This window comes from Syngnathus acus, chromosome 15, assembly GCF_901709675.1.
Source record: "Syngnathus acus chromosome 15, fSynAcu1.2, whole genome shotgun sequence".
Lineage (NCBI taxonomy): Eukaryota > Metazoa > Chordata > Actinopteri > Syngnathiformes > Syngnathidae > Syngnathus > Syngnathus acus.
In genome coordinates this window covers 12909172-12936225 of record NC_051100.1, presented here as the reverse complement: position 1 = coordinate 12936225, position 27054 = coordinate 12909172, and the positions used below count along the sequence as shown (strand labels likewise).

General features: G+C 42.7%; 1 long non-coding RNA gene across 1 annotated transcript; it reads left to right on the top strand.

The window, feature by feature from the left end:
• Positions 1–357: 357 nt before the first annotated feature.
• Positions 358–20168, top strand: LOC119134977. Its single transcript, XR_005100454.1, has 6 exons — positions 358–517; positions 574–622; positions 756–837; positions 940–1052; positions 18781–19161; positions 19841–20168. It is a non-coding gene; the product is annotated as an uncharacterized LOC119134977 (long non-coding RNA).
• The last annotated feature ends 6886 nt before the right edge of the window (positions 20169–27054 follow it).

Sequence of the window (27054 nt, the reverse complement as noted above, 5' to 3'; positions counted from 1 at the left end):
AAATGTTTACATTTTCTAAATTAACTCCCAGATTAAAGATTAAGATTAAAGTCCCAATGATCGTCACACACACACCTGGGTGTGGTGAAATTTGTCCTCTGCATTTAACCCATCCCCGTGTGATTTTAATCCATCCCCTGGGGGAGAGGGGAGCAGTGAGCAGCAGCGGTACCGCGCTCGGGAATCAGTTGGTGATCTAACCCCCCAATTCCAACCCTTAATGCTGAGTGCCAAGCAGGGAGGCAATGGGTCCCATTTTTATAGTCTTTGGTATGACCCGGCCGGGGTTTGAACCCACAACCTTCCAGTCTCAGGGCGGACACTCTACCACTAGGTCACTGAGCTGGTCTGATGAGTTAAGGGGTGACTTTTTAACTTTTTACATTTTTTAATTCTAATCCTACAATCAAATTTTAAAGATGACTTAAGGGAAGGCCTTTTAAACTTTATTTTCTTATCATTATTTTCAAAATTTTTTAACGTCATAATCACGAGGCGAGAACAGAAAACAGACGAGGTAAGTTGCTCATCAATAAACATGTTTTTTCCCTTTCTAAAGACACTAAATTTAAGAGTTTCTTTTATCTGGCGAAAGCAGTTCATCCCACAATGGAGGCCAGAGGTAAGCATGACATATCACCTTATTGTAACATTGTAACATTTTGTAATTCATAGCTAAGCTTGTGTATACCTTCTGCAGAATTGTACTTTTTTAATCACTTTACTTGGATTGTCCTTTTTTTTTGTCCAGAAAGACCTTGAGCATGCAAAAACTTTCATCGTGGACCAATGACTCGCAAACCAGGGAGGCAAGAAGCAAGACTTATTCTTCTGTGTGTAGGCAACAAATCTTCTATTGACTATTGTCACCAAACACCCCCTTTAATTTTAAATGTTTTTCAACTCGTATCCTCACCAACTCAATGTTTGTTGTTTCAGTTTTTCCGTGTTTCCTGTAACTCCGCGTGCTCCATTTGTCAAGACAGGAGTTTGGCCCCTGTGGTACTCAACCTTGATGAGATTTGGCCTGTCTGGCCAGAGAAATGACACAGGTTTGTGAATTTGTTCACGTCATTCTCTCTTTAGTACCGTAATTTCCGGACTATAAGCCGCACCAGCTAAAATCCGGGGATATTTTAGTTTTTTTCTTATATAAGCCGCACCGGACTATAAGCCGCACGTGCACACGGGTTTTTTACAAAGAAAGACAGTACACAGAAAGCCTTTTTAAAGTTTTAATAACATACTTTAACATGTCTTTCTAAACATTGCCTGTGACGCAGCAGTAGTACCGCAGCAACACGGAAGTGTGCACTGCGAGTTATTAACAAAGAAAGACTGGACACAGAAAGCTTTTTTAAAGTTTTAATAACATACCTTAAGATTTCTTTCCAAACACTGCCTGTGACGCGGCAGTAATACCGCAGCAACACGGAAGTAACACAAGACTAATAGGGCTGGATTAAAAAAAACATACCGGTAAAAGTCACTGAGACGCGGCGGTAACACAGCAGCAACACGGTAGTACAGCACCAACAGGGCTCGTTAAAAAACACACCAGTAAAAGTAAAAAAAGAGCCATCTTCATCTTCCTCCTGTGCACTGAAACCATCGAAGTCTTCCTCCTCAGTGTCCGATTGGAATAGCGTTAGATATCCTTCGCCACACACTCTCAGTCTCGCTTTTGTTGTCGCTTTTATGCATTCCAAATCGATTGCTTTTAACTTAAAAGCTGCATCAAATGCATTTCTTCGTGTGTTTTCCATGATGAGGGTGTGTGCGTGATGCGCGAAATGTTCAAAACACAATCAAACTAGCACGTATTCTTCGGCGCATTATCTCTTCTTCGTCTGTCTCGCTCTTGCTTCCTGCTAGAGCGCCCCCTGGAGGCCGTAAAAATCCATAAATACGCCGCACCGCCATTTAAGCCTCAGGGTTCAAAGTAACCTTCTGAATAAAATGCATTAAAAGTTCACATTCATTACAACTTGTTTTTGGTGAGCAAAATGTCAGAAGAATTTAATTTAAATGCTGATTGATTGGGTTTTAATACAATGCAGATGGTCCAAACAGCGCCACTGCTTTGTGTAATCTCTGAGTACATGGCAGAGTAAGAGAAAGGGTTTAGAGCAGGGGTGCCCAATACGTCGATCGCGATCGACCGGTCGATCGCCAAGCCACTATTGGTTGATCGCGTGATATTAAAATGTTTTTTTTTTTTTTTCGCACTTGACGCTCGTACAAACAACGGCGCTAACAACAAAACACAAACACGCTAGCTCGCGAGTTCCCTCCAATTGTCAGAACCAGGGCCGGTTCTAGGAATGCACATAAGAGGGGGCAGTCAGAAATGTGAAGGGGGCATGTTTTTACACATTTTTATCACTGTTTGTGTTTTCATCACGGCAGTTGTTAGCTGTGTGCCCAGATCTCAACCTGGAGAAGTGGATTGCACTCTGTCAGGCCTCTACACTAAGACCTGTCCAGCTTGGGTGTCCCACCTGAAGAGTAAAGCTTCTGCTGGTATAGCTCTTAGGGTCACTGAGGCAAGCAAACCCCCTGACCACAATAAGGTGGCAATCCCTCAGGGGGGGAACTGAAAAATAAATGAAATAAATAAATGAAAAGTAAAATAAAATATCCTTCATCCAGATTTCAACAACCAAGCAATAACCATTTTCAACAACATAACATTCATCTTAACTGGATGGCCTAATTCTCAAAATCATTTCAAGCTAAAGAAAATACTTTTCACTATCATCAATATTTACAAAACTGAAAGGAAGTCTTATGAAAATAAAATCATCAAACATCAAGTTCTCAAACTAATTTATAAAAACAGAAACATTTATATTTTTTTATTTATTAGCTAATAACTCAAAATAGTTAGGGAACTAATTTGTACAACACAACAGTTACAGAACAGAACATTTAACATAACTTTTTTTTCTTCTTCTTTTAATGTATTTTTTTTTATTAGCAACTTAACTAAAATCTCCTCCTTTCTCATTATTTTTTCTCCCCAATCCACTCTACAACAAAATAGTTAGGGAACTAATTTGTACAACATAACAGTTACAGAGCAGAACATAACACATAACTTTTTTTTCTTTTTTTTTAATGTATTTTTTTATTAGCAACTTAATAACGAAAATCTCCTTCTTTCTCACTATTTTTTCTCCCCACTCCACTCTACAACACCAGTCTCCTATTTCCTTGTGCAAAAACTCTCACAAATTCATCCATATCCAAGTTACTCATTATGGACCTCTCATGGGCTAAGATGACCAAATTTATCTTCGGCTTGTGTAACATGGTGCGACGATAAGGGGTTAGGACCCGTGACAATGTGGACAAGGAACGCTCACACGATGCTGAAGACACACCAATTACCAGGGCTGTTACATACAATTTATGCAACTCAGGAAAAGCTTCCTTATACTCCTGTAGGTGTTTACAGACAGTGGATAGGTCTTGTTTCATTTGGACATTTCTTGAGCAACATCTGTTTTGCCACAAGAATTTCATTTTTTAGATCATCTGCCACAGTGCCAGCCAGCGCAGACAGAGGATGCAACCCGGTTGAATCTAGAAATGTGCTGGATTTGGGTGCAAGACTAGATATTAGGGGTGTAAATCGCGGGTTTTGTCACGATACAATATCATATCGATACAAAGAACCACGATACGATATTTGCCGATATCTTAAAGCCTGCTGTGATTCATTCACGATACATCACGATATAGTGCTCTACGATCGATATAGAACAATATCCTGATTTATAACAATTCATACGCAAAATCAACAAGGTACTGCAAACTCTTTATTTAGGAAATTGCATGAGTATTGTAGTATACAAAGTGCTTATTTTAACACTGAACTTTATAAAATTCCTATATTTTTTCTCATATAAGTAAGTAAAGAAAAATGAATATTCTTTCTTTTTTTGTAATACCATTAACTTTGAAGTGCATTACTGAACTATTTAATTACAATAATTTTAATTGTCCGTTGAGCCATCTTTTCTTTGGAATCCAAAGTGCTTCCAAACGAATGACTTGAAGCCCAAAGGGGAGCGAATTTCCTCGTCTTCTTGGACACTAGCCATAGCACCAGCCCAGGAGCCGCGTAGTTGTCGGCTCCCCTTTCACGTGCCTGCTCTGCTCACAACACAACACGCCGCGCACTGCTCCCGGAAAGAGGAAGCAAGCAACAATGAACTGGATTTCAAAATAAAGTCGCGTCTAATGTCCGAGGTCAAAAACGGGCGATATAGATCGATGTTTACGTTTAGCATCGATGCCAACAAATCGTAGAGCATTATATCGATTCATCGATGTCCATCAATGAATCGTTACACCCCTACTAGATATGGCTCTCATCAGCTCAACGTTCTTCTGAGAAAATCTATTCTCCATTTCTGAAATGGCCCTGTCAAGGATGTTGAGCAGAGATCTTCTCAGAGACTGAGAGGGGGAAATGGTTGGATCGTCCGAGTCTGTATGGCCCACAGTTGAGAGCACAACACTTTGACCAAGACATTTGCTCATTGTCCACCTTCTCTTTGGAGGCGGTGCATCATCCCCAGCAGCTGCCTGAGATGACTCTCCCCAATCTTCATCTTCACGGAGGCTTTTTAAGGACTCCAGTGCTGCACCAACAACCTCAGAAGCACTGCACATATCCACAGACTGAGACTGTAGAATTGCATTTGCTGGTTTCAAGACACCAAGCACCAGCACTAGAAACTTTCCAGTCTCAAAGAAGTGATGCCTCTTAATTTGACACAGCAGGCCCGATGCCTCGGTACACAGGTCAACAGCAGCACTATCATCCTCTGTCATCTCAGATAGGATACTGACAATATGGTCTTGATTGTCAACAATGCACCTTGTCACCTCATAGTGGCTTGTCCATCGGATTTCAAGCAGCCTTTTAAGGTTAGGTGCATTATATTCCTCAGACACACAGTGGTGCTGAAAAAACTTGTACAATGAACTAGAGAGGTCAAAAAATCTCTTTGCACATGGTTCACTCTGTATGGCATGCACAACCACTAAGTGCAGTTGATGGTTGTAGCAGTGGATGTATAGGATATGCCTAGCAATCTTGTTTTGCAGCAGAGCTTGTACACCACCTCTTATCCCACTCATCACAGAAGCTCCATCATAACACTGACTAAGTACCGTATTTTCCGCACTATTAGGCGCACCTAAAAACTTACATTTTACTAAAAAAAACACAGTGCGCCTTATAATGCAGAGCGCCTTATATATGGATCAATTGATGAATTTGTTGATCCATACTGGTTGTACACAGTGCTCTGCCAAAATGTTTCAGTACGTTTTAGTACGACTAGTAAATTACAAGGTCGCATCGCTTCCCAACATTACGGCAACTGTAGTCAGGGGGCGTCACCGAATAGCTGTTGTACCCGCGAGGCTATTTCATTTCAAAATAGGCTGCTCCGTTAATGTTTCGAGTAAATTTACGGATTGATATGGAAGGGAAACATAGGTAAGCAGTACCAATGTGTTAGATCGAACTTTAGTCAGTTCCGATCATTTTATAGGAGATCGTTTGAGAAACGCGATTGTTTACACTTTGCTGAGGCTCATGGGAGATTGCGAGCTGAGGCTCATGGGACTTTGCGGATGGCTAATGCTATAACGATAGCTGCTATACGTACCAGGCTATTTCATGTCAAAATAGGCTGCTCTGTTAATGTTTCGAGTAAATCTACGGATCGATATGGAAGGGAAACATAGGTAAGTAGTACCAATGCGTTAGATCGAACTTTAGTCAGTTCCGATCATTTTATAGGAGATCGTTTGAGAAACGCGATTGTTTACACTTTGCTGAGGCTCATGGGAGATTGCGAGCTGAGGCTCGTGGGACTTTGCGGATGGCTAATGCTATAACGATAGCTGCTATACGGACCAGGCTATTTCATGTCAAAATAGGCTGCTCTGTTAATGTTTCGAGTAAATCTACGGATCGATATGGAAGGGAAACATAGGTAAGTAGTACCAATGCGTTAGATCGAACTTTAGTCAGTTCCGATCATTTTATAGGAGATCGTTTGAGAAACGCGATTGTTTACAGAGGGCTCGTTGGTTATTGGCTAGTGGATGCATACCGCAACCCTAGTCAACCTCAGTTTGTTGCAGTATAGCTTCTATTTTCTGCGCCTTATAATCTGGTGCGCCTTATATATGGACAAAGTTTTAAAATGGGCCGTTCATTGAAGGTGCGCCTTATAATCTGGTGCGCCTTTTAGGGCGGAAAATACGGTCTATATATATATATATATATATATATATATATACATATATATATGTGTTGCTGAGACCAAATGCATATATATGTATATATATATATACACATATATATAATATATATATATATATATATATACGTATATTAGGGGTGTAACGATACATCGATACACATCGATTAATCGATATAATGCTCTACGATTTATTGGCATCGATACTAAACGTAAACATCGATTTATATCGCCGTGTTTGACCTCGGACATTAGACGCGACTTTATTTTGAAATCCAGTTCATTGTTGCTTGCTTCCTCTTTCCGGGAGCAGTGCGCGGCAAGTTGTGTTTTGAGCAGAGCAGGCACGTGAAAGGGGAGGCGACAACTAGTACGCGGCTCCTGGCCTGGTGGTATGGCTAGTGTCCAAAAAGACGAGGACATTTGCTCCCCTTTAGGCTTAAAGTCATTCGTTTGGAAGCACTTTGGATTCCAAAGAAAAGATGGCTCAACGGACAAGACACGTGCAGTTTGTAAATTCTGCCATGCGGTGATCAAATATTCAGGGAACACCACAAATCTCGCCGCACATTTAAAGAAAAAACACGACATCTCTCCCTCAAGCCAGCGGCCGCGAAAACAACACAGACACGACGCCCTCCGTGAACACATTTTTCCCCCAAATGCTAAGTAAAAACTCTAAACGAGCTAAATCCATCACTGCTGCAATTTCATATTATATTTGTAAAGACTTGAGACCGTTTAGTAGCGTGGAGGGTGAGGGATTTTCCGAGTTGATGAATACGCTAGAGCCCAGATATACAGTACCATCGAGACAGTACTTTAGTGAAACATGTGTACCACGTCTATATGCCCGTGCTAAAGCGGAGGTATTACACGAACTAAAGGAAGCAGAACGGGTTGCTATCACTACAGATGGATGGACTTCTCGCTCAACTGAAGCCTACATTACGGTCACTTGCCACTACATTGATACAGCATGGACGCTAAAAAACTAAGTGCTTCAGACTCGCGTTTTAAGTGACTCTCACACAGGACCGAACCTAGCCTCTGTCCTAAACGAAGCATGTGAAGAATGGCACATTGCAGATAAAAACCCAGCTCTTGTAACTGACAATGTCAGGAACATGACCGTAGCAGGAATAGAGGCGCATCTGTCACCGCACATAAAATGTTTTGGACATACTATCAACTTGGCAACTCAAAAAGGACTCAAATGCAATGATGCTGCCCGTCTTTTAGGTAGAGTACGTCGTGTTGTGAGTTTTTTTCACCGCAGCACGCTGGCCAATGCTGTGTTAAAAGAGAAACAAAAACTACTTGATCTCCCACCACACAAACTCATCCAAGATGTCATCACACGTTGGAACAGCTCGTTTGATATGCTGGAGCGTTTTTTGGAGCAACAGGCTGCTGTGTGTTCTACACAGCTTGACCAAAAAATCAGAAAGTCCATGAAGAATGATTTACAAACACTAAATGAAGATGACATATCCACAGCTGAAGAAATGATAGTTACTGAGGCCTGTGAAAACTGCAACTACAATAATGTGTGAGGAGGCACAACCAACTATCTCAGTCATTGCTCCACTTAAAAGTAAATTGATTGAACATTTCAGTGTCTGTGAGGATGACATGCCACTGATCAAAGAAATGAAACAAATAATGGCCATAGAGCTCGAGCATCGTTACACAGATGTCCAAGAAGTATTAAACACTGCAGCTGCCCTTGATGCAAGATTCAAGACCCTGCCCTTTCTGTGCGAAGAGGAGAGGGATGCCACATTCAAGAATATCATAAATGAGGCTACACAGCTGTGGGACCAAAAAGTAAGTAAGATTAAATACTAGCACATGATAAATGTATTACCAGATAATTATTAACAATGCACATCTTTTTTCGGTTCACAGGAAGACACACAGGCTCATGATGGCACTGCAATGGAGGAAACTCACACAACACACCTGTTAGGGTTTGCAGAATATCTTCATCGTATGATTATGTTGGAATGTAACCTGTAATAATTTACCTAGCTTGTCCTGTCTTACCAAAGTAGTAGACCAAAGTGCTAAGATATTTTCACCTGATTGACTAGCTGCAGAGGAAGCAATCAAAGTTGCTTTGTTTCCACAAAGTCGTAAAAGGCCCCCTGCTATGCTTTGATCAGCAGGGGAGCGTCTTCACCCCTTCCTGGGTTCTCACACCCCCACTTTCAACCCCACTGTGTTTCTTCTCAATAAATATGCACCTGATGAGGCCTGACTTCAGACTTCATTCGACCATCGCTGTAAGCACAGCGACGAGTGAACTCTCCGCCTGCAGGTGTTTGAAACGACTAACTTGTCTCCAGTGTGGTTCTTGCAAAATAAGTTAGAGTGAACACTACCCTAACATTTTGGTGCCGAAACCCGGGACCCTCATACCCGCCATCTGGCTGACGGAGGACGACGCGCTGTACACCGTCGACGGGCCAGCGTCCATTAGGAGGACCTGGTAAAGAAAGACCTGGGAAGGAAATTCTTCACTGGGCCAGCATCTTAGGTCTGCCTTCGTCTGACAGAGGTGGATTGACGGGACCCGGCAGTGCAACGAACCAGGGGACAAGTAAGTTAACGCCCTAAAGTTGTGTGATTGTGTTGTTGTGAAACGCGCGTAAATAGGTAGAGGTGCACGGAATATAGCTTGGGTTCGAGTCCCAGGGGAAGTAACAGACTAAGAAAAGCAGAGCTTCTTTTTCGTTCATCGAAGAAGTGCGTAGATTCTTCTTTGTCTGTTCTTCCAAGCTGAGGGATCTGGCTTGGGTTAGAGTCCCAGTGGAAGGAACGTGCTAAGAAACACGGAGCTTCTTTTTTGTTAATCAAAGAAGGGTGTAGATATTTCTTTGTACGTTTCTCCGGCCAAAGAACAGCTTGGGTTCAAGTCCCAGTGGAAGGAACGGGCTAAGAAAGAACAGAGTTTCTTTTTCCTAATTGAAGAAGGGCGTAGATTCTTTTTTCTATCCGTTCCTCCAAGCTGTGTTGGAGGGTTTTACACCCATCCTGGATAGGCCTAAAAATAAAAAGCGCTGGTGTTTGTGTGGTTGAGAGTGCGACTGGTAGGATACATTGACTGCAAAGAGAATTTGGTGGAAGGTCGATTTAAACCTGCATTGAGGATCCTCAAAGAAAATAAGAATAAAAATAAATTGTATAAACCTAAAATACCTAATTAAGATGGGAAACAAAACCGGTAAATCCCTAGCTCTTGAAGGAGATGAGAAGTACATGGCGAGTAAATTTCTTAATTGTATGCAATACATGCCAAAGTGGAAGAAAAAGTATGGAGTAGAAGGGAAGTTGAAAGTTGAAGTGTGGAAGGTAGTGGTTGATGTTTTGGAGGAGAGTGTGAATAGGAAGTCAAAGGGACTGAAAAAGAAAAGTAAAGAGAAAGAATTGATTTGTGCTAGACTGTGGTTGAATGCTTCACAAGAGAGAAGAGAACAAATCCAAAAGACAAAAGACAGAAAGTTGAAAAGTGATGAGGCAGCGACTATGTTTGTCAGGCCGGAAGACAATGAGGCCACAGTGCGCAGGCGCACTGTCCCGGCCACGGCTCCAGCCGCAGCTGGGAATGCAGCTCAAGCGGAGCAAGCGGGATCATCCGCTTGTATGCAAAACTTGTATCCGGGTTTAACAGACCTGCACCCTCCCCCATATAACAGAAAAAAAAAAAATCAGGGTCACATTACTAGAAGTCCTGTACAAACACGAAGTTTGACCACTGCTGCTAGATTTTCCCAAAATTTGGACAATGTTGATGTGTGCCCAATGATACAGGTGCCAAACCCTATTGTAGGGGAAGGCCAACCTCCACATACGTATGTTTTTCGGCCATGGACTTTGGAAGAGGCAAGAAAAGCAGTTGAAGGGGTTACCCCTGTTGCCGAAGACCCAGATAAATGGGCTGAAGACATGGCTGGAATCATACATTCCTATAGACTGAATGGGCATGAAGCAGGCGAAGCTGCAATGTCTTCCTTGGGAAAGGACTGGGCAAAAGTTAGAGGTCATTATACGGGTAGAAATAATCAAGGGCCCTTTCCCTATCCCGTTGAGGGAAATCAATTGGTAGGAGAGTATGCAGCACAATGGAATGATCTTGTGCAAAGAGTGCGAACTGTATTTCGAAAACGAGCGAATTATGGTCATTTGGCAGGAATTAAACAGAAGCCTGGGGAAGATACTGATGATTTTCGCTTAAGATTCGAAAAAGAATTCAGGGTGCATAGCGGCATCCCATTCAATGATGCAGCTGAGAGTGCTTATCAGCAACAGCTTAAAAATGCGCTCCTTACTAATTTCCGCCCTGAAATCGGCAACTGGGTGAGGAAACATTTGGTGGAAGTAGATATTGCAAGTGTGACAACAACTATGCAATGGGCCAGACATGCTGAAAAAGTGATCAAAAGAGGCAAAAGTTCTGATGTATTTCATCTAGGCGATGATGATGATGTTGACCTAGATGAAGATACAACAGTCTTCTTTCATGGGTCCCAGCAGGCCAGAGGAAGAGGTCGAGGCCAGCAAGGTCGCAGGCCGCCATATAATTCAAAACCCCCATCAGATTCTGACAACTGTTGGAACTGTGGGAGACGGGGACACTTCGCAAGAGAGTGTCGTCAGGCAAAACGACACCTATCAAAGGGTGGAGGAAGGGGCAGAGGAAAAGCCAGATTGTCAGCATGACTAGACTCCCCCCATGTGATCTCTTGTGCTCCTACAGAGGAAGAGATAGTAGACGTCCATGCAGCATGGGACATTTTGAATGCATTAAAAGAAAAACCATATGTTACCTTAAACATTGGAGGAAGCGAAGTAGAGTTTTTGTGTGATACCGGAGCGTGTAAAACCGTAATAAAAACTAAAGTCCCAACTCTAAAGGCCTCCCTGAATACTATTTGGGTAAAATCTGCTGATGGGCAGGTACACAAGGAGAGTATCTCCAATCCAGTTGTAGTGAGAGATGATGAAACGGGAGTCATAGCTTCAGTCTCGATTGTGCTATCCCCAAAATGTCCCATAAACCTTCTGGGACGAGATCTGATGACTAGATTGGGAATTGCAATAATCCCAGTAAAGGATGGCATGCGAGCATGTAGAGTGAGAGATGTAGACTCATATGCTGCGCAGGCAGGTGAGCGGATTTGCTGTTCCTATGACATCTCTGCTGAACAGAATCCCGAGCTACCAGGCAATTTGCTGAGGGAAGCCCGGAAACAATTGACGCGACCGGAATCAGTCATGACTTGTAATGAATTACATGTCTCCATGAACATCCTCACTGATCCACAAGATGACTATATTAAGAGCTTTCTCAGTGACACAGAAGTAACTTTAACAATCACTGCTCTGTACACTGATCGCAGGTCATTTGCAGCTGCTGCTGTGCTCCTGCCCGCTCCTCAGGATGACAAATACAAGTTGTCGGCTGTACCCCACGTTTCATTGTTTAAACCTCACAGTATAACATGGGCAGATGTGGGTTGCCGGATTAAACTTGCGGATTCTGTCACAGACTATGAGGACAAAGGCGATGGGTGGAGCTACAGCACCAGTTGTGACGTGTGGAAGCAAACTGTGTGTGAAGTAGCTGTCGGTAGGGCATGCGCTTATGCGCGTCCCTGACTAGTTAACATTTGTTTGAGTGAAAAGGAGGAGGGGGAATTGGCTGGGCTTCCTGACAAACTGTGGACAAAGGGGCCATCTGATGTAGGACTGTTAACATCCATTCCGCCAGTGCAAATCAAACCAAGATCAGAGTGGCGTCCAAGAGTTAAGCAATATCCTTTAAAACAGGAGGCAATAAACGGGATTGCCCCTGTTATAAATGATCTTTTGTCAGGAGGAATCATTAGGAAGTGCTCGGATTCTCCTTGCAACACACCTATTTTCCCAGTCCAAAAGGCCAATAAAATTGATTGGCGAATGATACAAGATTTACGAGCGGTGAATGATGCAGTGCAGACAAGAGCACCTAATGTGCCTGACCCACACACACTTCTGAACACTTTGAAACCTAACCATAAGTTCTTCACAGTAATTGATCTTAGCAATGCGTTTTTCTCAGTGCCAATTCACCCAGACTCACAGTCTTGGTTTGCGTTTACCTTTAAAGGGCACAGTTATACGTACACCAGATTGCCACAGGGATTCGCTGATAGTCCAACTATTTTCACGCAAGCTATCATGGCTTGTTTGGCTGATTTTCAGATGTCAAACAAGAGCCAGCTTCTAGTTTATGTAGACGATCTCCTGGTGGCCTCTGAAACCGAAGCTGCTTGCAAGGAAGACTCCTTAGCATTGTTGCACTATCTCTGCAAAACAGGGAATAAAGTGAACAAGAACAAACTCCAATGGGTCAGACGGGAAGTGAACTATTTAGGTCACACGTTGACAGCTTCTGGAAGACAGATACAGAAAACCAGAAAGCAGATCATTGCAGATGCACCAAAACCGGAGACAAAGAAACAAATTATGTCGTTTTTGGGGCTCTGCAATTACTGCAGAGCATGGATCCCACATTATGCGGAAAAGACGCAACCGCTGTTGGATATTGCGCATGGAGTCCCCATGGCAATGACAGAAAAAATAATGTGGACACCAGCAGCAGATGATGCTTTTGTAGTGCTGAAACAGGCTCTGATGGAAACCACATCTCTTATCTTGCCAGATTACAATAAGACCTTTGTACAAACAGCAGACTGCAGGAATGGGTTTATGACCTCAGTGTTGCTGCAGAGCCATGGCAGCAAACTACGACCAATTGCATTTTATTCAAAAAAATTGGATCCAGTGGCTCAGTCCTTGCCAGACTGTGTCCAAGCAGTATGCGCGGCAGCGCTTGCAGTGAGACAATCTGCAGATGTGGTGCTCTTTCACAGAATGGAGCTACTAGTTCCACATGCTGTAGATGTGCTGCTACTACAAAGCAAGATGAACTTTTTGTCACCTGCCAGACACCTATCCTACACTGCTACACTCCTGTCACAACCACACATTCTGATAAAGAGGTGCACAGTCCTTAACCCGGCGACGCTGATCCCGTTGCCAGGGGATGGCACCCCACATAACTGTTTGGAAGCTACAGAACATCTACAGCTGCCCAGACAAGATTTAATTGACACACCACTCGACAAAGGGGAAAAGTGGTTTGTGGATGGGTCATGTTCGAAGGATCATAAGGGGAACAATCAAAGTGGGTATGCAATTGTGAAATTGCCAAACCAGATTGTTGAAGCAGAGAAGCTTCCATACAGCAGGTCAGCGCAGGCTGCTGAGCTAATTGCACTAACAAGAGCTTGTGAATTGGCGGAAGATAAGGAAGTCACTGTATACACAGACAGTCAGTATGCGTTTTCTACTCTGTTCTATTTTGCAAAACAATGGGAGCGCAGGGGGTTGACAACATCAACTGGTAAGCCAGTTACCCACGCCTCCTTGTTGAAAGACTTGTTGCAGGCCATTCATTTACCTGCTAAACTGGCTGTGTGTAAATGTGCTGCTCACACCACAGGCACAGACGAAGCCTCGAATGGAAACAGACTAGCGGACAGAATTGCTAAAGAAGCGGCAGCAGGGAAACATGGCCATGAATTTTTTTTAATAGATTCAGAGGACACGCAACTCATAGATAAGACTATACTGACAGATATGCAGGGCAATGCTCCAATGGTGGAAAAACGAATGTGGACGACAAAAGGAGCAATAGCGGACACAGATAATATCCTCCGCGTCGATGACAAACCTGTTTTGCCTAAGTCACTCTTTAAAGCAGCGGCAATTGCGACACATGGGCCTTGCCATGTGTCGACAGGGGGGATGAGGTCCATCATACATCAACAATTCACTACCTTTGGTTTGGATGTTTACTTAAAAAAATTTTGTAAAGCATGTCCCGTTTGTGTGAAACATAATCCACAAGGAAACATGAGACCTAAGAGAGGCTCATTTCCAAAACCGTCTTACCCATTTCAAATCATGCACATGGATTTTATTGAGCTCACACAAAGTGGACCTCACAAATACTGCCTAGTGATGATTGATGCATTTTCCAAATGGGTGGAAATAGTTCCGTCTAAACGTGCGGATGCCTTAACAGTGGCAAAAGCCATTTGCAAAGCCATCATACCGACTCATGGCATCCCCCAAACCATTTACAGTGACAATGGTCCACACTTTGTGAACCAAGTTGTACAGAACATGGCTGTACACCTTGGGGTAACGTTAAAAAACCACTGCGGCTACCACCCGTCCAGCGCTGGCCTGGTTGAACGAGCAAACTATACTATCAAAAGCAGGTTGAAAAAATGCATGGAAACAACAGGCAGATCTTGGCCGGAGTGCCTGGACTTAGTGAAGCTCTATATGAGAATCACTCCCACTTCAGAAGGGCTAACACCTTTTGAAATCATCCACGGCAGGCCATATAGACTACCTGTGTTACATGCAGATTTACAAAAGGCAGATGAAGAACAGTCTTTGGCAGATTACATGATCAGAACGCTCAGACTGACAGAGGTGTCAAATGCAAATTTACTGCCGCCTGATCTTTCATCCTCACAGGTCGACAACGCCGTCAAGCCAGGGACTGGGTCTACATCAAAGTCATCAAAAGAAAGAGCTGGGCCAGCCCACGGTGGGAGGGACCATTCCAAGTCCTGCTGACTACCCCCACCGCAGTAAAGATAGCTGAACGGCCCAGCTGGATTCACCTCAGCCACTGCAAGTTGCAGAGAGTGCTGGACCCCTAATTCGGAGTGGTGGGGAAGGCTAACTTCAAAGGAGTCCTATCGTTTAGGGTGGGACGTCTCAATGTTGGTGAAGAAAACAACGATCCCCACTCCGCTAGGCGAGGGGATGTCCCGGTGTCTCTGCCATCCTAGTAGCAACGGGGCTCCATATGCCAGATGGATCCTCTGCTGCGTTGTGGTTGGAGCGTGCTATGGTCTATGGACTCAACTGAACAGACCAAGTGACAATGTTGACCGTGGAAAACGATGGTCACACGATGAGAACTTTGAGGACTGGTCATGGGACCCGAGAAACCCATACGAAACCAACACGTGGTACCGCTACGTCAAATTCACTGTGAGATCGCACACACAGGAGGGCTGCTATGTGTGTTCCAAACTCCCTCCGTCCTCCACACAAGTTCACTTGGAGGCCAGAGCAATGAATGTCACTGAAGCGAAATGCATGGCATCCATGGGAGGAGTTGGATATCAACACCGTGCTGTCACAGTCAGTGATGCCGACCCGTCCCGCCCTGGACTTGCGGAAGGTACCTGTGATCAGCTTTTCTGGACAAATCTCAATGTGACTGTTAAAGGACGAACACTGCCGCAGGTGGCCTTCACAGACCGGCCACCTGGAGTGAACTATACGTGTTACGTCCAAGGAAGTGAGACCCACAAATGCATTGACAGAGACTGCTCTCCAGGAGGGAACTGGATGGGAGCTTTGGACATCGCCACTGAGTGTCAGGATAAGAGAGCCATTTCAGGTGGTGAGGGCTCTCCGACCAACATGGCTGCACCATCAAACGGAACATACTTCATACAGAATGGCTGGTGGCTTTGTGGTCACAAGGTTTATCCGATGCTGCCCGCCAACTGGACAGGAGTGTGTGCACCAGTGTGGGTGACAGACCACACCTACAGGATACAACATCGTCAGCTGACGACAGCACACAACTCTTCTGGCCGTCGCCGCAGGGCGATTACAACCTTTGACCCCCATGACCCTGTCTGGGGTGCGAATGTTCCGGACGACTGCTGTTTAGCTCAGCATTATTTTACAGAAACTTGATGATTTGACCATCGAAAATGCCTTGCAAGTGATGGGTACAATGATGTACTGTTTCTGTGTTTTTCTTTTTCTTTTTTTTATTGATAACATTCTGGTCGCCTAAGGCAGAGGGGCCGTGTAACTCTTTTCCTGCATTTAATCTGGCCGCAGGTTTTTCAGTTGCACACAAAATTTGGACTGGAGGATTGAGGGGAATGCCTCGTCTTCACTGGAAATTATTGCTGTCATTGTATTTTCTTTCTTATGTTTGAGTGATCGGGTTTGACATACTCATATGATAAAACAGGGGGGATATGTTAGGGTTTGCAGAATATCTTCATCGTATGATTATGTTGGAATGTAACCTGTAATAATTTACCTAGCTTGTCCTGTCTTACCAAAGTAGTAGACCAAAGTGCTAAGATATTTTCACCTGATTGACTAGCTGCAGAGGAAGCAATCAAAGTTGCTTTGTTTCCACAAAGTCGTAAAAGGCCCCCTGCTATGCTTTGATCAGCAGGGGAGCGTCTTCACCCCTTCCTGGGTTCTCACACCCCCACTTTCAACCCCACTGTGTTTCTTCTCAATAAATATGCACCTGATGAGGCCTGACTTCAGACTTCATTCGACCATCGCTGTAAGCACAGCGACGAGTGAACTCTCCGCCTGCAGGTGTTTGAAACGACTAACTTGTCTCCAGTGTGGTTCTTGCAAAATAAGTTAGAGTGAACACTACCCTAACAACACCCATCTGAAGAGGCATGTGATGATGAGCTCCATGCTTCAGGTGTGTGTTTTCTGCATAATTATTATAAACCTGAGCCCTAAAACAATGTTTGTGTTTTTGTGTCATTTTAGAATATGTTCCTGTCTCAAAAAAAACCAAAGCAATGGAGGATCTGTTTGGGGACACATACACTGCGAGCAGCAACTTCGTGAAAACATCCAAGCAGCTGGCAGAGATGGAAGTAAATAGATACAAAGAGACTGAATTATTAACACTCAAAGGTAATCTGTTAGAATGGTGGGGAAGTCATGAAATGGAGTTTCCCCTCCTTGCAAATCTAGCCAAAACCTATCTCTGTATTCCTGCGACAAGCGTGCCCTCCGAGCGTGTATTTAGCACTGCAGGTGACATTGTCCGCTCAGAACGTAGTGTTTTGACACCTGAGCATGTCGATCACTTGATTTTCTTGAAGAAGAACCTAACAAAGAACGCACTATCACAAATTTCAATGCACTAAACAAACATGTGACAAACTACTTTTGATTTTGCACTACATGTTGTATTATTGGCCATATTGAACAGTTCAAAGAGTAGACACCGTGTAATGTTAAAATTCTATATAAAGAGTTATAAATTAAGTTATTTTTGTTTTATAGAAGAGTTAAATAACAACATACATATTTTATTTATGTATAGTTCTCTGGTATTGCAAGAGAATGGGTTTTTTTTGCATTTGGGTTAGAACATATGGTCAAGGTGTAATGTTTACTACTTTCATTATAAAGAACTTGTTTTTGTTTTGTTCAGTAATGCACTTTAAAGTCAATGGTATTACAAAAAAAGAAAGAATATTCATTTTTCTTTACTTATATGAGAAAAGTTCAGTGTTAAAATAAGCACTTTGTATACTACTAAATGTAATTTCCTAAATAAAGAGTTAGCAGTACCTTGTTGATTTTGCGTATGAATTGTTATAAATCAGGATATTGTTCTATATTTTTTATTTAAAAAAAATAAAAAAATAAAATAAAATATCGATCGTGGAGCACTATATCGTGATATATCGTGAATGAATCGCAGCAAGCTTTAAGATATCGGCAAATATCGTATCGTGATTCTTTGTATCGATATGATATCGTATCGTGACAAAACCCGCGATTTACACCCCTAACGTATATATATAGTTGATCTTTTTTTTAAAAATGCGTCAATCTCTAGCTTATATGTACGGTAGTGTAAAATATTATTATAATAAAATATTATGAATTAAATATTATAAATTATATAATAAGATTATATATAATCTATGAATATAAGTATACATATATATTATAAGATTTTTACACAGAAGATATATATATAATCTATAAATAATTATCTAAAAAATATCTACACTACCGTTCAAACGTTTGGGGTCACCCAAACAATTTTGTGACCCCAAACTTTTGAACGGTAGTGTATATATATAAAAAAGTTTTTTTTTTTTAGTGGGTAGATCTTTGTGACTTGGTCATTTCAAAAGTAGCTCGCGAGCTGAAAAGTTTGGGCACCCCTGGTTTAGAGCCCTTTGACGCAGGTCACCTAGCGTGCATTTCTACTAAAGCTCATAATAGTCACAAGCAACACAGCCAGAATAAGCAGCAGCCATAGTAGTGTTTCAAAATAGTATTTTTGTTGGTATTTTTTTTCTTCAAGATACCGCACAACAGCGGTCCACAGCCTTTTTACGAGTGTATAAAAGTGTTCAAGTCATCACAAAAATTACGAAAAAAATCTTATATAAGCCGCACCGGACTATAAGCCGCAGGGTTCAAAATTTTGGAAAAAAGTCGCGGTTTATAGTCCGGAAATTACGGTACATGGATGCTAGTTGTACATGTGCTTGAAGTATTGTAATGTGATTTTCAATAATTAATTCATAATGATATTATATTGTAGCACAGCGACAGCCAAGTCTTTCAAAAACACTCGTACGATGGAGGCCAGCATCATGGAACGCAAACTCCCAAACCAGCGTGGCAATCGTGACTTCTGCGGATTCTATATGGAACAATCAAGGGCACCTCTGGCAGCTCTTCGCTTTGACTTGGACATCCACTTTTTTATTGATTTTTTTTTTTTTTTTTTAACATGATGTCTTTTATGTGCCCTTTCTGCATCCATTGCAGCCTAGTGATCCTGAAAGGGGGATCCTCCCATCTGTGGTCCCTTCTCAAGGTTTCTCATTTTTCCCCTGGTAGAGGTTTTTTGAGTTTTTCCTTGCCCTTTTGGGAGCTTAAGATCAGGGGGTGCCTTCAGAATAATTGCCAATTTGTCTAGGTCAGTGGTTCCCAAACTTTTGCAGGCTGGCGCCCCCTTTGGCTCCCCAGTGAATTCCTAGCCCCCCCCCCCCCCCCCCCCCCAAGGCACATATGGAAACAAACACCTCTTTCTTGATATTTGGTTTGCTGCAATTTGAAAAGAGAAAGGTTAAACACAAATGTGTATTTCACAAATAAAACCCAATTTAGTATTTAGTAAACCAATTTATTTTTTAGCAGTTTTAACTGTTTCAGCAACATAGAATCGTAAATAAACATTCCACCAGTAACCTTCATTGTCTCACACGTAATATTAATGGTATGGATGTGCTTGGTGCAGGGACATAAGCTTCTCAACATCAGGCTGGAACTCACTAAGAAGAAGTCGAAGATCCCCGCGGTCAGTAATTTTCAGTCGGTTTCTTTGCTTGGAAAGAAGCAAGGTGACTGCACTGAAGCCCCGTTCTACTAAATATGATGTTGGGAAGGCAATGAAGTACATCTTGACCTTGTTCCACAGCACTTGATAGCAGTCAGAGATTTGTTTTTGTAACCAAAAACTGGCTGGGCCAGAGCGGCGTGTTGTGTACAAATCGACTGCCGCCCCCCTACCGCCCCTTTCTTCCTCACCGCCCCCCCAGATATTTCCACCGCCCCCAGGGGGGCGGTACCGCCCACTTTGGGAACCACTGGTCTAGGTGAAGCCCTTTGAGACTGCTTGTGATTTAGGGCTATGTAAATATATTTTACTTGACTTGACTTCTATGAGCAAGGAAAATTGTCAGGAAACCCTCTTTATTTTTGCTGCTTTTCCTCACCTCCTTCATGTTTTTATCGTATCTTCTTGGGTATTTCCTGCGGGTCGACATGCAATGCAGACAAAGAACAGCCTGGCCTTTAACAGTTGGAAACCTGTCCCTCTGGTTTTACTCTATTAAGTCTCAGATACGTACAGTCTGTTTTCTGTTCTCCTTTATTTATGTATTTATTTATTTGTTTGTTTATTTGTTTGATTGCTTATTTATTGTTTAATCATACATTTATTTGGTTACTTTGTTATTTTCGGCAGTGCTTTGATCTCTGAAGTTGTAATCATTTTGATTTGCACAATTGCTGGACTTTCTACATTTCTTTGCCTCAAACCATGTTTACATTATCTTTTGTATATGTATCCCAAGTCTGTCTAATACAGGGGTGGGCAAACTTTTTGACTTGCGGGCCGAATTGGGTCTAAATTTTGACCGGGGGGCCGAACCAGGAGCAGATGGATGTAGTGTTTGTGTGAAGTAATATAAATTGCATAAAAGGTTTCTACTTTTAGTAGATACTAAAGCATGGATATTAAAAAAAAGCTTTTTGAAAACAAATGCATTTATTAACAGCATTAAAAAAATATTTCACCAAAAAAATACTATCAGTGATTCTTATTAAATACGACACTGTTATGATGAATAACATTTTCCATCACTTCAGCGCCTGCAGGTCAGATTTATGAAATATGTTTATCTAATGAGGCGAAATCACATCCAACGGCAAACATTCTGACCAAATACATCATCTTGAAGAATCAGTAAAAGAATACATCTAAATAAAGTAATAAAGAAATCAATAGTATTGTTGGTTTCCCTTTTTGGCTAGTGCATCATAGTCTGGAGTAAAATTTGTTGTGGTAATTTTTAGGATAGAGCCGAAGTGTCGGTCCGTTAACCTAGATCTGTGACGGGCTTTGTTGACGTTCATGTGGCTGAACGTCTTCTCACACACGTAGGTCGAGCCAAATTGTCCACTCTTTTTTAACATTCGGCACTCACTGTCCACCTTTCTTTTCTTCGGGCCACTCATTTTAATGGAAGGATTCCAGGGGAAGGTTTGTGGGTGGCATTAGCGTAAAACTGTATCTGAAAACTCAGCGCGCGAATTACGAGAATATTGACGTCACAGCCTACACTCGAAATTCGGCACTGATAGATGAAATTACTACGTACTACTGAGTACGCACGCACACGCACTTGTGAGTGTGCACCGAGCTTTCTGACACGGCTCCCGGGAGCCCATCTACTGGGGAAACATAGTAATTGCAGGGAAAATGACCCCCAAAAAAATTAATACAATTTATTCAGGTTTGGCGGGCCGGATTAAACGGCCCCGTGGGCCGGATGTGGCCCGCGGGCCGTAGTTTGCCCACCCCTGGTCTAATACCATCTACAATCATGCTACAGTTGAATTAATAGAAAAAAATACTTGTGTTTATGCGGAGTAGAGATGAACGCTAATTTAAGTTTTTTATTCAGCAACTTTTTATTTTTCCCCACTCGTGTCTCACATAGCAGTACAATCCCTCTTGCGCACCACAGCGCACCCCACTGACAACATTATGCGAGACCTCCTCTAACACACTATATATATAATATTATGGTTTCAACATACGATAATACCACACCACTGACTTTAACATTAATAAAAAACAGCATTCACATGCTCAAACATAACATTTTCAAGTCAAATACAGTACTTTTACCCCACTACTGTCTTTCATTCAGCTGGAAAAAATAAATCATTGTTTTTTTGCCCCCAAAAATCACCAACTTGGTTTGGTTTATCGTGTTTTGCGTTTTCACTATTTAAAATGTGAATTTGAACACATTTAAATCAAATCCAGTTTATTCATTTTATTCTTGTTGATAATTTTTTTTATGTTTATTACCGTGATTTTCCATGTGTAATGCGCAAAATTTAACTAATTTATTGTCCTAAAATCTGGGGTGCGCATTATGCATGGATACAACAATTTTTTAAGAAAATCTCCCTCGAAATAAAACTTGAAATCACACCTACTTCACTGGTTCTTCTATATCAAACAATTTTCTTAGGTTCATTTACCTGACATGTTTCGGCGGGTTCTTCCGCCTTCATCAGAGTGTCAGTGATGTGATTGTGACGCGTCTTTATCAACTGATGGATGAAGGCGTGGCTCACCTGTCAGATTTGACAGATGAGCCACGCCCTCTGCTGTCCGTTCACCTCTCCAAAATGCTGTTCCAGGTTGTAGAGAGCATGTAGGCTCCCTCGTCCCTGTTGATGGTCCTCGGGCCCCGCTTGCGGATCTCAATGGCCTCCCTGATCCAACGCTGGATCTTCTTTATGGAAGATTTAGAACAGAAGGCACTCTTAACAGCCCTGGACACATATAAACCCACGCTATGGAAACGTTACGTTGACGACATTCTGGAAAAAACAAAAACAGGACATACACAACACCTCACAGACCATCTCAATACCATAGACACCACCGGTAACATCAAATTCACTCATGAAGAAGAAACAGATCGATCCATAGCTTTTTTAGACATCAACATACACCACACAGACAACGGTGACATCAAAACAAAAGTACACAGAAAACCCACACACACCGACCAATACCTCCTCTGGACATCAGAACATCCCACTATACACAAACTGTCAGTAGTCAGAACACTATTCGAACGCACAACAATAATCACGGATCCGGAAGACATAACACAGGAAGAAAAATACATACAACACGCACTCAAAAAATGTCAGTATCCACAATGGGCAATAACCAAAGGTGCAGAACAGGTAAAAAAACAAAAAATACAAAACACAGGAGAAAAGAAACAAACAAACACGGAAACAAGAACCCAGCGGAATAGTGACGTTGCCGTATGTAAGAGGCATTACGGAACGCATCAAAAGAGCCATGATAAAATACAACATAAGCACGCCTATCAAACCACATACAACACTCCGTCAGATACTGGTCCACCCAAAAGACAAAATTAATCCGGAAAATAAATGCAATTCCATATACGAGATTCCATGCAAATCATGCAATAAATCATATATCGGGGAGACAGGGAGGAACTTCATCACAAGAAAAACGGAACACAAGAAGGAATGCGAGAAGGAGACAGCAATAAGACAAACAAGAGCAATAAAACTACAAGCAGAACAGGAACAGTACAAGTCAGCCATCACCGACCACTGTAAAAGAGAAAACCACATCATGGACTGGAAAAAGGCCAGAGTCATCCGCACTGAAGACAACAAACATCAGCGTTGGATCAGGGAGGCCATTGAGATCCGCAAGCGGGGCCCGAGGACCATCAACAGGGACGAGGGAGCCTACATGCTCTCTACAACCTGGAACAGCATTTTGGAGAGGTGAACGGACAGCAGAGGGCGTGGCTCATCTGTCAAATCTGACAGGTGAGCCACGCCTTCATCCATCAGCTGATAAAGACGCGTCACAATCACACCACTGACACTCTGATGAAGGCGGAAGAACCCGCCGAAACATGTCAGGTAAATGAACCTAAGAAAATTGTTTGATATAGAAGAACCAGTGAAGTAATTGAAAAAGAAAAAACAAGATGAACCTAGTACAACTTGAAATCACACCTTTCTTCTTGTTTGTTGTCAATCGCGCATCGCATTCAGCCATCCTGCCCAACACACTTAGTCAGTAAAATTCATAATTGACGACACATCGTTTGATGCGATGGTGCAATCCTTGATGGTGTGTTATTATCAAATATTGTTTGTTTTTTAATCTCCATCGCAGACCGGATATCATACGGAGGCAGTATCACTGCGCATGCGCACTATGGATCCGATGCGCAGAACGGATGCGCAAGACACGTCAGCTATTTAATGAGCGAGAGTTCAGTTTAATTAGCGATTTCATCAAAATGGTTAAGAGAGCAAGTTATAGTATAGCATTTCGAAAGAAAGTCATTGAAGTGGCAGAAGAATTAGGCCAGGGGCCTCCAAACTTTTTGCAAGGAGGGCCAGATTTATTCACGTGAAGGGGCCTGGGGGCCAATATTTTTTTTCGCTTCCGGGGGGGGTGCTAATGGGACGTCAAACGCTGCGCGTTCGCTTCTCTTCTCGGGGGGGGGGGGGGTGGTCGGGGTGCTAATGGGACGTCAAACGCTGCGTGGGGGGGGGGTGCTAATGGCACGTCAAACGCTTTGTGTGGCGGGCTCCATCTAGTGTGGAAACTGAGAAGTGCAACAGAGTTGAGCTCAAGCTTCTTGTGCGGGCCATATTCAATTATGTTTTCAGAATTTGCTGCGGGCCAATAAAAACTGGCCCGCGGGCCGCAGTTGGCCCGCGGGCCGTAGTTTGGAGACCCCTGAATTAGGCAATAGGGCAGCTGCGCGCCAATTTGATGTCAATGAATCAAACATAAGACTCTGGAGGAAGAAAAAAAATCAATTTGATACAGCGAAGGCTTCAGCAAGAGCACCTGGAAGAGGAAAGAAAGCACAGTATCCAGATGTTGAGGAACAATTAGTGGAGTTCATTAGGGAGAGAAGAGCTGGTGGAATAGCCATCAGCACTATTGAGATTAGAACTTTGGCTATGAAATGGATAAAAAGAGACCACCCGGATTCAAACTTCAGAGCCTCTCCAAAGTGGTGCTACTTATTCATGAGGCTGTCAAGTGGCATGGTGGTACAGATGGTGTAAAATTAGGTATTGAATTTGGCCCAGGCACATTGGCTATCCCAAAACATGTCGTAGTTCAAAATTTCACCAGGAGATGGTGTTAAAGCTTGACATAGGGGTGACCGGATGGAAATTAACAAATCTAATCAATTAAATTGTTAGCAATTGGGAGGACACGACCTGTTCAAACACGTAGCAACGCACAATTTTGGAATAAGAGTTTGCTATGCCATAATTTTAAGATGTAACAGCTTGAGCAATATCAATATATGTGTTTAAGTTGGAGCAACCCATTATTGTGTTAAGTACTATTATGTGACAAGATATATGTGATTCATGTTGCAATGTTTTGTCCAACCTGTATTTAACATTGGTGTTCCATCCATACCTGAATGTATTAAGTTGAAGAGGAGACATTAAGGGCTATATACTAAATGCCAGAACGAGCAAAACAGGAAACACCTATTAAGGGTGATTGCTGCTTGAAGCAAGGTTGCCAAGACAACCGAGGGGCACCCACGTATTCCGGTGAGGTAATTCCGATGAGGTAATGCCAGAACGAGCAAAACAGGAAACACCTATTAAGGGTGATTGCTGCTTGAAGCAAGGTTGCCAAGACAACCGAGGGGCACCCACGTATTCCGGTGAGGTAATTCCGATGAGGTAATGCCAGAAGCATATAAATATGACGCCCGGACACAGAGCGGGGCGCTTCTCCGAAGTCACGGCGATAGCCGTGACGCTGCCCGGACTAAAAGAACGAAGATGGACTTTGCATTCTTTTTCAGATTGAACCAAAATCTACTAAAATGAATTTCCAGAGTCTTCGAATTGGACTTTGTCAAATTTTAAGCTTCGAGGAAGGCAGAGGAGACAGCCGCTGGGGCAGAAAGGAGAAGTCACCAATTTTACTTTTTTGGCTAGGCTCCTCACGGCCAGACCTTTCCTCTTTTTTTTAAACAGAATTCGGATTTTGAAACAAAGGAGAGCCGATCACTCGACTTGTTCAACCAAATAGGATTTTAGACCTTTAGTCTCCTCTTTTGTTCTGTGTGGGTGAGTCTTGTTTTTTGTTTTTTCGACTTGTAATTCTTTTTCTTGCTTATTCATTAAATCTCTTCTTAAGCCTTAATTCGGTTATCGATTATTTCGTATTAACTATGTCGAGCATGGTTTTATATGCGGTAATTACAACTTTAAAATGTCTTTATTTCCCTATCATAGTCATTCTTTAAATCCGTTCAATTCTTTTTAAAGTGAAGACAGCTTTAATCCTTAACATCAGGAATTGTCAGATCTGGTTCGAAGTAGTTATCTTGAGCTCAGCTAGAGCGAGGGCGCTCTAGTAAATTAACGAATCCTTGAGGTCTTAACAAAGACATCTAAAAAATATCCGTAACGTAATACCAGCATCAAACAACCGAAGGGAGCCATCATTACGGCGCGGTCATATCGACGACTCGCCTCGAATAGAGTTACTCGGCTCGCGCGTCGGATGACTTAAAAAGGATTGGCGTCGTAAAGAAATTAGATTGATTCTGGTAGAATTAATTTAACTCGGGTGGTCAGCTACGGACGAGTCTCTTCACCCCCGGCTTATTGAACCCGTTACTGGGGAGCCGGTGCCACTATAATAAAGTGCGCGTTTGACAGGCGCAATGACATTTCAATTAGGAGGAGGACTTCAGTGGCGCAAAAATTACCACAGGACTATTAGGATAAGGTGTTGAAGTTTCAGAAATACGTGATTGGATTAAGAAAGGATTATGACTACGAGGTAAAGGATATTGCTAATGCTGATCAGACTCCACTCACGTTTGATTTACCGGCAAATCAGACCATGGCCTTCAAAGGAACAGACACTGTAACAATTAAATCGTCTGGGAACTGTCATGCTGTCGTGTTTTGTGGGTTGTTTTGTCTTGTCCTGTCCTTCGTGTTATCACTTCCTGTTTTATTTTTGTAGCTCTCGTTTCAGTTCGTGGGTCCTTCCTCTGCGCGTCAGGCCACTTGACTTCCCTGATTCCAACTGTGTGCACCTGTGTCGTTGGCCCTAATTGTCTGCACCTGTGTCCTCCTCCTTCTGTGTGTGTATATAGCCTGCGTCTTCCCCTTGTCTTGTGCCAGTACGTCTTGTCCCGTCATGAACCCTAGCGCTCACGTAAGTCACAGAAATCCCCTGAGAGATCATAGTTAGTAGATACCTTTTGCCCAGCCTGAGCTCTGTGTTTTTGTTTAGTTAGATTTTTGCCATAGTATTTTCCCTTGTTTTGAGGCGCTTTCTGTTTGCTGTCCCCAGGCTTTTTTCCTTCGCCTTGAGGCGCTTTTGGTTTTTGCCTTTTGTCCCTCATCTGGAGGCGCCTTTTGTTTTTGTGTGGTCTTCCGCTTAAGAGAATAAAACACCTCTTGTTGGAACTCTGCATTCGAGTCCTCTCCC